The 10,692-nt window shown below is 41.8% G+C and overlaps 1 pseudogene; it reads left to right on the top strand.

Annotated features, from left to right (window-relative positions):
- The first annotated feature begins 3,287 nt into the window (after nt 1–3,287).
- LOC127800862 (small nucleolar RNA R71) lies at nt 3,288–3,387 on the top strand (annotated as a pseudogene).
- Nucleotides 3,388–10,692: the final 7,305 nt, after the last annotated feature.

The raw sequence follows: 10,692 nt of genomic DNA, 5'->3' as shown, positions 1-10,692 counted from the left end.
TGATGTTCTAGTTGGCCTCAAAAATCATTTCGTCGATATGTAAGTGTTCCAAAAATGGGGAAGTTAATTAATGGTGGGAATTAAAGATGAAGATCATGAGTTTTTAAATGGTGAATTCATGTAATTAAATTATTTGACCTTGAGAAATGGTATGAAAATGAATCCCAATAGATAATGCTAAATCACGTGATGAAAATACCACTAGCTCATGTAAGGATGAAATCTTGAAATGTCTAAGTGTGTATGATGATCATAATGAGAACATTTCTAATAATCAAGCATGTCGATATGTTTACTTGAAAACCCTCATGAGCATTGCATGGTATTATTATTTATGGTATGGAAATTAATCTCAATTAATGATGCCAAATCATATGATGAAAATATCATTGGCTCATGTGAGGAGACAATCTTGAAATGGCTAAATGCGCATGATGATTATGAGGAGAACATTGCTAATAATGTAGCATGTTTGATATGCTTACTTGAAACCTACATGAGCATTGCATGGTATTATTATTTGCGCACTTATTATTTTGCGCAGCGGTTACGTATCGCGGGTTGAGAAAAGGATATCCTAAAGAGTGCCTGACGCGGGAAAGGTGGCCATAGACCCGATCGACGATGCTCAAGCCAAATGAATAGCTAAATGATTTTTCTATGTATATATATATGCATGCATGTGAATGAAAGGCCTTGAGGGCCGATACACTGCATGGAAAATTATATTTTCATGAGAAATGAAATGATGCATAAAATGCATAATGACCATGGCATGGGAATGAGCATAATGAATGAGAAATGAAATGATGCATGAATTGCATAATGCCAATGGCATAGAAATGATCATAATGAATGAGAAATGAAATGATGCATGAATTGCATAATGCCAATGGCATGGAAATGATCATAATGATTGAGAAATGAAATATTGCATGACATGCATAATGACAATGGCATGGGAATGATAATAATAATGGGATCTAATGGGAAATGTTACTCGTACTTGGGAAGTCGGGTCTATTCCATTTTGGTTTATCCATGCCTTGACTCTATTGTCCTTATTGTTGTAATATATATACTTGCTGAGCCTTGTGGCTCACTTTGCTTATTCCTGTCATTCTAGGTATGGGATAAGCTATTGCTGAGAGCGAGTCCATTAAGGCTAGAGCCCAGGTTTAGTTGGGTACAGGGATGTCCCAGCCTCAAGATCTATGGGTGTAATGTTGAGGGCAGGAAATAGAGGGTTCAATTAGTGTTAGAACCTTAGTGCCATTTTATTTGAAAAATGTATGGGCGGTATGCCCAAGATGATAATGTAAAGGGTGTGTAATTTTTAATTTGAGCTCCTATTGATAGTGAGCAAATGTAGAGATGTTTTATTTTGACTCCTGATGATCAGTGAGCAAGTAAAAAAAAAAAAAAAATTGGTGTTTATTTTGAGTTTATTGTTCTTGTATCCATTTCGTAACGACCTCCTTTCGAATTTCCTATGCTAGCGGGATGATCCGAGAGAAGGCCGCTACATTCTCAACTATGTGTTGTTTGGAAACTCTAAAGATATTCATCTCTACAGTCATGTTTCCAAATGATAACTTAAGTATTCCATTCCTATAATTAATTATGGCATTTGAAGTTGCTAAGAATGGTCTACCAAGAATGACTGGAACAGGGGGTTGAGGGCCTTGATGGAGTTGTGTCCAAGACTATAAAATCAACAGGGAAGTAAAATTTGTCCACCTGCACTAATACATCCTCCACTATCCCCCTAGGGACTTTGATTGACCTATCAGCAAGCTGTAGGGTAACTCTTGTTGGCTTGAGTTCTCCTAAGCCCAGTTGCTGATATACACTATAAGGAAGCAAGTTGACACTTGCTCTTAGATCTAAGAGTGCTTGGTCCACCCTCTGGCTTCCAATTATGCAAGAAATGGTTGGGCTACCAGGGTCTTTGTACTTAGGAGGTGTTTTAAGTTGCAGGATGGAACTCACTTGTTCATTTAAGAATGCTTTCTCCTGGATGTTGATCTTTCTTTTAACAATACACAAGTCTTTTAAGAATTTTGCATAAGATGGTGTCTGTTTGATTGCATCAAGGAGAGGAATGTTAATCCTCACCTGCTTGAACACTTCATAAATATCAGCATTTTGTTTTTCCCTCTTTGTTTGAGTAAGTCTTTGAGGGAATGGTGGTGCAGGGTTGCTCTTGAATTCTTCCACCTTATTTTTTTCTTTATCTTCTTTTTTTTTTGTTTTCAAGTTTTTCCTCCAAAGCTGGAGCATTGTCATTTTTTATATTTTCATTTTGTTCTTTTTCGTGTGCATTAAGTTGGTTTGTCCTAGGATCATCTGGTTTGTCAATTATTTTTCCATTCCTAAGGACAGTGACTGCTTGCACCTACTCATGATTATTTTTCCCACTAGTTGATGATTCCACTTGATTTGTTTGCCTCACGGGGTTGGGATTTGGTTGAGAAGGGAATTTCCCAGGTTCTCTCACAGTCAAAGTTTGAATTAGCTTGGTTAGCTGACTCCTCATATCCTCAATTTCCCTATTTGTTTGCTCTTGGAATTTTGCTACCTGAGCATTGTTCCCCATCTGCCCTTGCATAAATTGTTGTAGAGTATCCTCTAGGGATCTCTTATGCGGTGGCTGATATGAGCCAGATTGTCCTTGGTTAGGCTGGTAGGGCTGTGGTTGAGGTTGTGGCTATGGTTGTGAGGGAAATGGTTGGTGTGGCTGAGGTGCTGAGTTAGTTCTCCAAGAGAAATTTGGATGGTAGGTGTTTGAGTTTGGGTTGTACCCTTGATAATTTCCACTCTGGTTCTGGTTTTGGTATATCCTACCCTCTGTTTGCCTTGGTTGTGAGTTTGAAGTTTGGCCATACAGCACTTCTTTGAAAGCAAGGAGAGTTGGACACTCCTCTGTTCTATGGCTATTGGCTTCACACACTACACAATGCACCTCTACCTCATTGACAGCCTTCATTTTTTTCATCTCCAATTCTTCCATTTTCTTTGTCAACAGAGCTAATCTAGCACTGATGTCATCAGTTTCATTTAATTGGAGTTTTCCCTTTGGTTGTGGATTGTATTGGTCTCTTAAATCTCCCATGGTTAATGGCCCAACTTCCCAATTTCTAGAGTTTTCAGCTACATGGTCAAAGAATGCAACAGCCTCTTCAGGAGTTTTTTCATAAAAATCACCATTACACATGGTGGACACCAGCATTTTCAAATTAGGAGTTAAGACATTAAAGAAGAAACTAACTACCCGCCATTGCTCAAAGGCATGGTGTGGGCAAGAATGCAAGAGGTCCTTGAAACGTTCCCAAGTTTGAACAAATATTTCATTTGGTTTACAGATGAAATTCATCATTTGCCTTTGAAGTGATGTTGTTCTATTAGCTGGGAAGTATTTTTTTAGAAGTTTTGTTTGCATCTCCCTCCAAGTTCCTATTGATCTAGGCTCTAGAGTCCCTAACCACATTTTTGCTTTATCCTTGAGTGAGAATGGGAAGAGCTTTAGTCTAACAGTGTCCTCATGTATATTTTGATCCCCATAGGTACCACATACCTCTTCAAAATCCCTTATGTGTGTATATGGATTTTCAGAATCCATACCATGAAATGTGGGGAGCATTTGTATGGTACCTGGTTTAAGGACAAATCGATGATGGTTTATTGGTAGGATTATGCAAGAGGGAGTTGTTTGCCTTGGAGGGTGCAAATAATCCCTGAGGGGTTTAATTGCATCACCATCCAAGGGATCATGTTCTCCATGATCACTCTCGTGAGCAGATAGGTTTTCATTTTGTTGAGACATTATGGATTGTAAAAGTGATATTTCAGTCTCTGATAAAGAATCTATAGAATGGTTTGACTCAGTTTGATGGCTTAAGATTCTACCAGATCTAAGTCTCATACAATTTGAATAATATGCAAACAGTTAAGAAAAAACAATATTAAGAACAAAGTTACCCATGGAGTGAATTTTTTCTTCTGTTGCACCTCCCCGGCAACGGCGCCAAAATTTGGCTGCACTCCTTACCCTACAATTTAGATAACCTTAATCAGTTTGGATGTTCAGTGTTGAAATGGTGAGGAGGTTTAAACTCACCAGTGTGTGAGTGTAGTTGTAGCACAAATATAAATTCCAGACAAGTTCGGGTCGATTCACTTGGAGGTTTATTTAACAAAAGAATTGTTCATTCGGGTTGATTTATCCAAAGAGAGCTAAGTTTTCTTGATTGTGAAAAGGTTTTTTGGAATATTAAAAAGGTCTTGGGTTGAGGCGAGTTCATAACCAATGCCTAATAAATCTCTTATAGCAATTTAAACAGCAACATTAATCTAAAATAAACAGAGGATCGTTTGGTAGTTATAATTCAAGATACGAATGATTCTCAGCTAAGCAACCCTCATACATGATATGAGGGTTTTAGGTTAAGATGTCACTGTAAATTGTATTATACTACAGACTATGATTTGATCGTCTGAGCTTGGGTATATCTCATCTCCAATTCTAGCAACTCTCATACATGGCATGAGAGTTCTAAGTTAGGATGATGACCCAATCCAAACTCACAAAACCATTTACACACTCAACTCGAGTTTAACTCAGATAAATCTTGCATTCATCAAGGTTTGGCTTATCTTGAGATTCAAGAACATTGGACATTGTCCTCCCCTTACCCAAGTTGTAAACTAGCCACACATTACGTTTAAAGAACTAACAGAGATGATTTTCATATTAAAACAGGAAAATAATGTAAACAAATTCTACTAAGCACTGACAGTTAATTTGCTATTCGATAAATTTCCAATACCAATGTAACAGTAATTGTAGCTGATTCGGATAGTTGAATACAATAATGAAACGGATTACAAACTCTGTGTTTAAAAATGTCGCAAGTAAGAATAAAAGAAGAACAGACGATCACTAAGCTTCAGACCAAAAGTAAAAGCTATCTCTAAAAATGGCGGATCCCCCGGGGAAGACGATGAGCTTCCTTTTTGTTCTATTTTTTTCCCCAAATTGTCCTCTCTTGCTGATCATTATTTACCATCCAAGCCACCGTGTATCTTTGTGAAGTTGACGAAATTGACCTGGTAGAGGGATTCGAATGGCTGAGAAGAGTATTCGGATGCTAGGTTGATTTGTCTCTTTAATTTGAATAAGTCATTCGAATGTCATTCTTACCCATTCGAATGAATTTTACTTCTCCTGTGTATTTCCTCTCTGAATTAGCTGGTCATTCGAATGCAACAGTGATGCATTCGAATGGATTTTGTTTTTTTCTTCGTTCATTTCTCCCACAGATTCGAATGGCTATCGCATTGCTTGAGGTCCCACATTAGAATGGTCTGCACCTAATTCAAATGGCTTCTGCATTTATATGAAACTCTCTCATTTGAATGGTCCGCGGTTAATCCGGATGGCCCATTCTTTACTGCACATTCGAATTGCTCTGACCCTATTCGAATGGCCGTGTGTTTTAACCTTCATCGGCCTCTCTTCATTCGGATGGCCTTGACATGCCTTCTTATTCGAATGGCCTTCCTGTGAAAGTAAAGTAAGATCGCTACGGGGCAAGCAGCATAGTTCAAAAATTTGAACCTTACCCCGATCCCGCCGATTGGATCAACGTCGAAAATCAAACAATCACATACATAATAAAGTAAATCTAACCTTTAGATTTTTAAGTCGTTTGCGGATTCAAGCCATCCAAGTGTCTGGCCTCTAACTTGTGATACGCGGCACGCGTCCATTGGCGAGGAGAGCGGAATGGGAGTGCTAGCTCCTTCTCCTAACAAGGCTTATGAATAGACGGGAAAAGAATCGATTTTCAACTCTTGAAAACCAACAAAAAATAGGCTTAATTTGGGCATCCTATAAAAGGCTATATATAGAGAGGCAACCTCTTAGGGTTTCCCAAACCCTAATGGACATGGATTGGGCTAGCCCATTAATCCTAGTCCAACTAGAAATTAAAGTGGCCCAAATCCATTTATAAAATATTTGGCCCAAATCTAATTCAAGCCCAAATATTTAATATTTAATATTTGGCCCAAATGTAATTTAGCTCAAATATAATATTTATTATTTAATATTTGACCCAAATCTAATTTAGCCCAAATATTTAATTTAATTTAATATTTAGCCCAAATACTTTATTTAGCCCAAGTATTAAATTAAGCCCAAATTATTAAATTAGAAACTTCTTTCTAATTTAATCATTAAACTAGAAACTTCTTTCTAATTTAATCAATTGCTATTTTAGGAAACTTTTTCCTTTATGACGACCCCTCGTCATATTGACGTCATTATGTCTATTTGTTATTTTCCCGTGAGAACCTACGACGGCACAACTTCTTGCCGAAGTGTCCCACTTAACCATACGTCCTCTTTCCTGGTTTAAGCCAGGGACCGTGCCTATTGCGTATGATTCATTAGGCTCTCGAATATGTTGGCAATATGTCGGTACGAACACATAAGACAAGATTGGCCTCTAGCAAGGCATCATGCCTACCCAATTATTCAGAAGGATTCATAATCCGCAAATAACCTTTCACGAGCATGGTTACCATGTAATTCGATCCTCTCGTTAATGTATCCTATGTGATCTCAAGTTGGCAATGTGTTGCTTGATTATGATCACATAAGTCTTTCTTCGGTTATCCGGATATCCTCACTTAATAGAAAGTGAGTCAATAACTCCTTATTGATCTCTTTTTCACCATGGCCATGGATTTAAAGTGAATATCCACCGAAGGCGCCTTAGATACATCATCCTCTATCAAGGGATAGACGAGTCCCATCTTAATTACGCACCCATCTCCATAAGCCTCACGATATGCCCAACGATCGCCCACGTGCATCCTTTATCTAGGCCCATAGAAACGATGTCAAAGTATATCGGTCTTCTTATGAGATGACCGTGACAACCTCAGGTCCAAGGATTAGTTACACCCATCTCGTATGAGAATTCCATCAACATATAACCAAAATGGATTCTCATGGCGAGTCATGTCTAGTGACACGTTCTCCAACATTGGTCACCTATGTACTTGTCTAGGTATCCCCATGCCTATGGGTGTGAAACCCCCATTGCTATCACATAGCAAAAACATAGCACATACAAGTCTTACCGCAATTGTCAATGTCCATTTTTGACATTGCTACGACTTGAAACATTTAATGATGTCGAGAAATTGTGATGCATCATCTCACATCTTTATAGATTAATCACAGTATACATCATATGGACTTCTATCTAGTTTCATCCGATCATTACATTAATAACAAGAAACTAATAGAACGACTTTTTGTAGAATTAAATAACTCTTTATTCAATATGAAATATGATTACAAATGTCAGTGTACAATTTGCCCAATCTAATTGGGTCTAGAGCACCTACACTAACATCCTAGGCATTCGAATGTCCGTGAGACTTGGTCTTCTGTTGCATAAGCGAATCTCCATTCGAATGGCTCGGATGTGTCCTGTTATTCGAATGACCTTCCTAGACATTCGAATGTCTGATTTTCTACTTCTCAACCAGCTTATCCTTATTCGAATATATCTTGAAATTTCTTTGTTTCTCCATTATTTTCTCTCATTGGACCTGCAAACAATCATATATCAATTTAGATCATTAAAATGGTTAGGAAGAAATAAGATATGACAATATTATGGTATTTTTGAGCACTAATCAACTGTAATGCTTACCAACTCTCTACCTCTTCTTCTCTCTTTTGTTCTTCACACAGTGTGAAGAACTATTGGCCATCAAACTCTATATATATATACTTTGAAGCCCTAAAGCCCATCTCAATCTCCTAATATAACTAAGAGTTTTCTAATCCAATCCTCTTACGGATGGATTCATCAATCCCTTAATCACAATAATTCTATTTACTAATTAAATACTAATATCAAATCCTTAAATGACCCTCAAGTCCTTGCATTTAATTTCTCATAATATAAAAAGAATTAAATGCTATTTAAAAGCTATTTTCTCAACTAAAAATATTCTAAATTGCCACATTAAAATTAAATGGAAAATTCTCTTAATTAAAATACCTCACTAATTAATTAAATAATTTTAATTAAATACTAGGCCTGCTAACGGGTCGTTACATGAGATCCACGCGGGGCGGACTGACCATGACGGTCTGGGTCCTGAGCACGGTTTAAAGGAGGACCGAGTCTGTCTCGAGGTCATGTGCTCTTATCTTATACAAGGCTTAGTTTGATAGGGCTGAGGCAGGCTCGAGGCACTTAGAGCATTGATGAGGCTGTGCCCGAGATCCGCGTGGGGTGGACTGACTATGTCGGTTTGGGTCCCAAGCACCGTTTAAAGGAGGACCGAGTCTGGCTCGAGGTCCTGTGCCCCTGTCTGATACAAGGTGAGGCTCGATTAGGCCAATGCGGGCTCTAGGTGCCTAGAGAAATGTCGGGGCTGTGCCCGGTGTCTGCGTGGAGTGGACTGTCCATGTCAATCTTGGTCCCGAGCACGGTTTAAAGGAGGACCGAGTCAGGCTCAAGGTCCTGTGCGCCTGTCTGATACAAGAGGTGGCTCGATAAGGCCGAGGCAGGCTCGAAGCCCCTAGAGCATTGACGAGTCTGTGCCTGAGATCCGTGTGACGCAAACTGACCATGTCGGTCTGGGTCCCGAGCATTGTTTAAAGGAGACTCGAGTCTGGCTTGATGTCCTTTGCTCCTGTCTGGTACTAGGCGTGGCTCAATAGGGCCGAGGTGGGCTCAAGGCGCCTAAAGCATTGACGGGGCTGTGCCCGAGGTTTGCGCAGGGCGGACTAACCATGTCAGTCTGGGTCCCAAGCACTATTTATGGGAGGATGGAGTCTGGCTTAAGGTCTTGTGCACCTATCTGATACAAGGCGTCCCTCGATAGGGCCGAGGCGAGCTCGAGGCACCTAGAGCAATGATTGGGCTATGCCCATGGTCTGCGCGGTGCGAACTGAGCTTGTCGGTCTGGGTGTCGAGCATGACTTAAAGGAAGACTGAGTTTGGATCCAGGTCCTGTGCGCTTGTCTGATACACGGCGTGGTTCGATAGGGCCGAGGTGGGCTCAAGGGATCTAGAGCAATGACAAGGCTGTCCCTGAGGTTCGCGAGGGGCGAACTGTCCATTTTGGGTTAGGTCCCGAGCACGGTTTAAAGGAGGATCGAGTCTGGCTCGAGGACCTGTGCGCTTGTCTGATACAAGGCATCGCTTGATAGGGAGGTGCCTAGAGCAATGATGGGGCTGGGCCCGAGGTCCATGCGGGGCAGACTGACCATGTCGATCTCGGTCTCGAGCATAGTTTAAGGGAGACCGAGTCTGGCTCGAGGTCCTGTGAACTTGTCTTATAAAGGGTGAGGCTTGATAAGGCTAAAGGGGGCTTGAGACACCTAGAGCAGTGACGTGGTTGTGCCCGAGGTCCGTGCGAGGCGGACTAACCATGTCGGTCTGGGTCCCGAGCACAGTTTAAAAGAGGACCGAGTCTAGCTTGAGGTCCTATGTTCCTGTCTGATACAAGGCGAGGCTCAATAGGGCTGAGGCGGTCTCTAGGTGCCTAGAGCTTTAACGGTGTTGTGCTCGGGGTCCGCGTGGGGTGGACTAACCATGTCGGTCTGGGTCCCGAGCATAGTTTAAAGGAGGACCGAGTCTGTCTCGAGGTCCTGTGCTCCTGTCTGATACAAGGCTTGGCTTGATAGGGCCAAGGCAGGCTCAAGGCGCCTAGAGAATTGACGAAGCTGTGATCGAGATCCACTTGGGGTAGACTAGCCTTGTCGGTTTGGGTCCCAAGCACAATTGAAAGGAGGACTGGGTCTAGGTCGAGGTCCTATGGGCCTGTCTGATAGAAGGCAAGGCTCGATAGGGCCGAGGCGGGCTCCAGGTGCCTAGAGTAATGATGAGGCTGAGTATGTCGGTCTGGGTCCCAAGCATTATGTAAAGGAGGACCGAGTCTGGCTTGAGGTCTTGTGCGCCTGTCTGACACAAGGCTTAGCTCGATAGGGCAGAGGCAGGCTCGAGGCACCTAGAACATTGATGAGGTTGTGCCCGAGATTCGCGCGATGTGGACTGACCATGTCGATCTGGGTCTTGAGCATGGTTTAAAGGACTGAGTTTGGCTCGAGGTCCTGTGCGCCTGTCTGATACAAGGAGTGGCTCGATAGGGTCGAGGCGGGCTCGAGGTGTCTAGAGCAATGACGGGTTGTGCCCGAGGTCTGCGCAGGGTGGATTGACCATATTAAGTCAAGTCCTGAGCACGATTTAATGGAGCACCGAGTCTGGCTTGAGGTCCTGTGCGCTTTTCTTATACAAGGAGTGGCTTTATAAAGCCAAGGCGGGCTCGAGGTGCCTAGAGTAATGACAGGGTTGTGCCCGAGGTCCGTGGCAGGCGGACTGACCATATCAGGTTAGGTCCCGAGCACGGTTTATAGGAGGACCGAATCTAGCTCGAGGTCATGTGTACCTGTCTGATATAAGGCGTGGCTCGATAGGGCCTAGGTGGGTTCGAAGTGCCTAAAGCAATAACCGGGCTATGCCCGGCATCCGCACGGGGCAGACTGACCATGTCGGTCTGGGTTCCGAGCACAGTTTAAAGAAGAACTGAGTCTTGCTCGAGGTCCTTTGCGACTGTCTGATACTAGGCATAGCTTGATAGGGCTGAGGTGGGTTC

Source organism: Diospyros lotus, chromosome 4, assembly GCF_014633365.1.
Source record: "Diospyros lotus cultivar Yz01 chromosome 4, ASM1463336v1, whole genome shotgun sequence".
In the NCBI taxonomy this organism is placed as follows: domain Eukaryota; kingdom Viridiplantae; phylum Streptophyta; class Magnoliopsida; order Ericales; family Ebenaceae; genus Diospyros; species Diospyros lotus.
The sequence above is the reverse complement of the archived record's forward strand: the minus strand, read 5'-3'. Positions and strand labels throughout refer to the sequence as shown.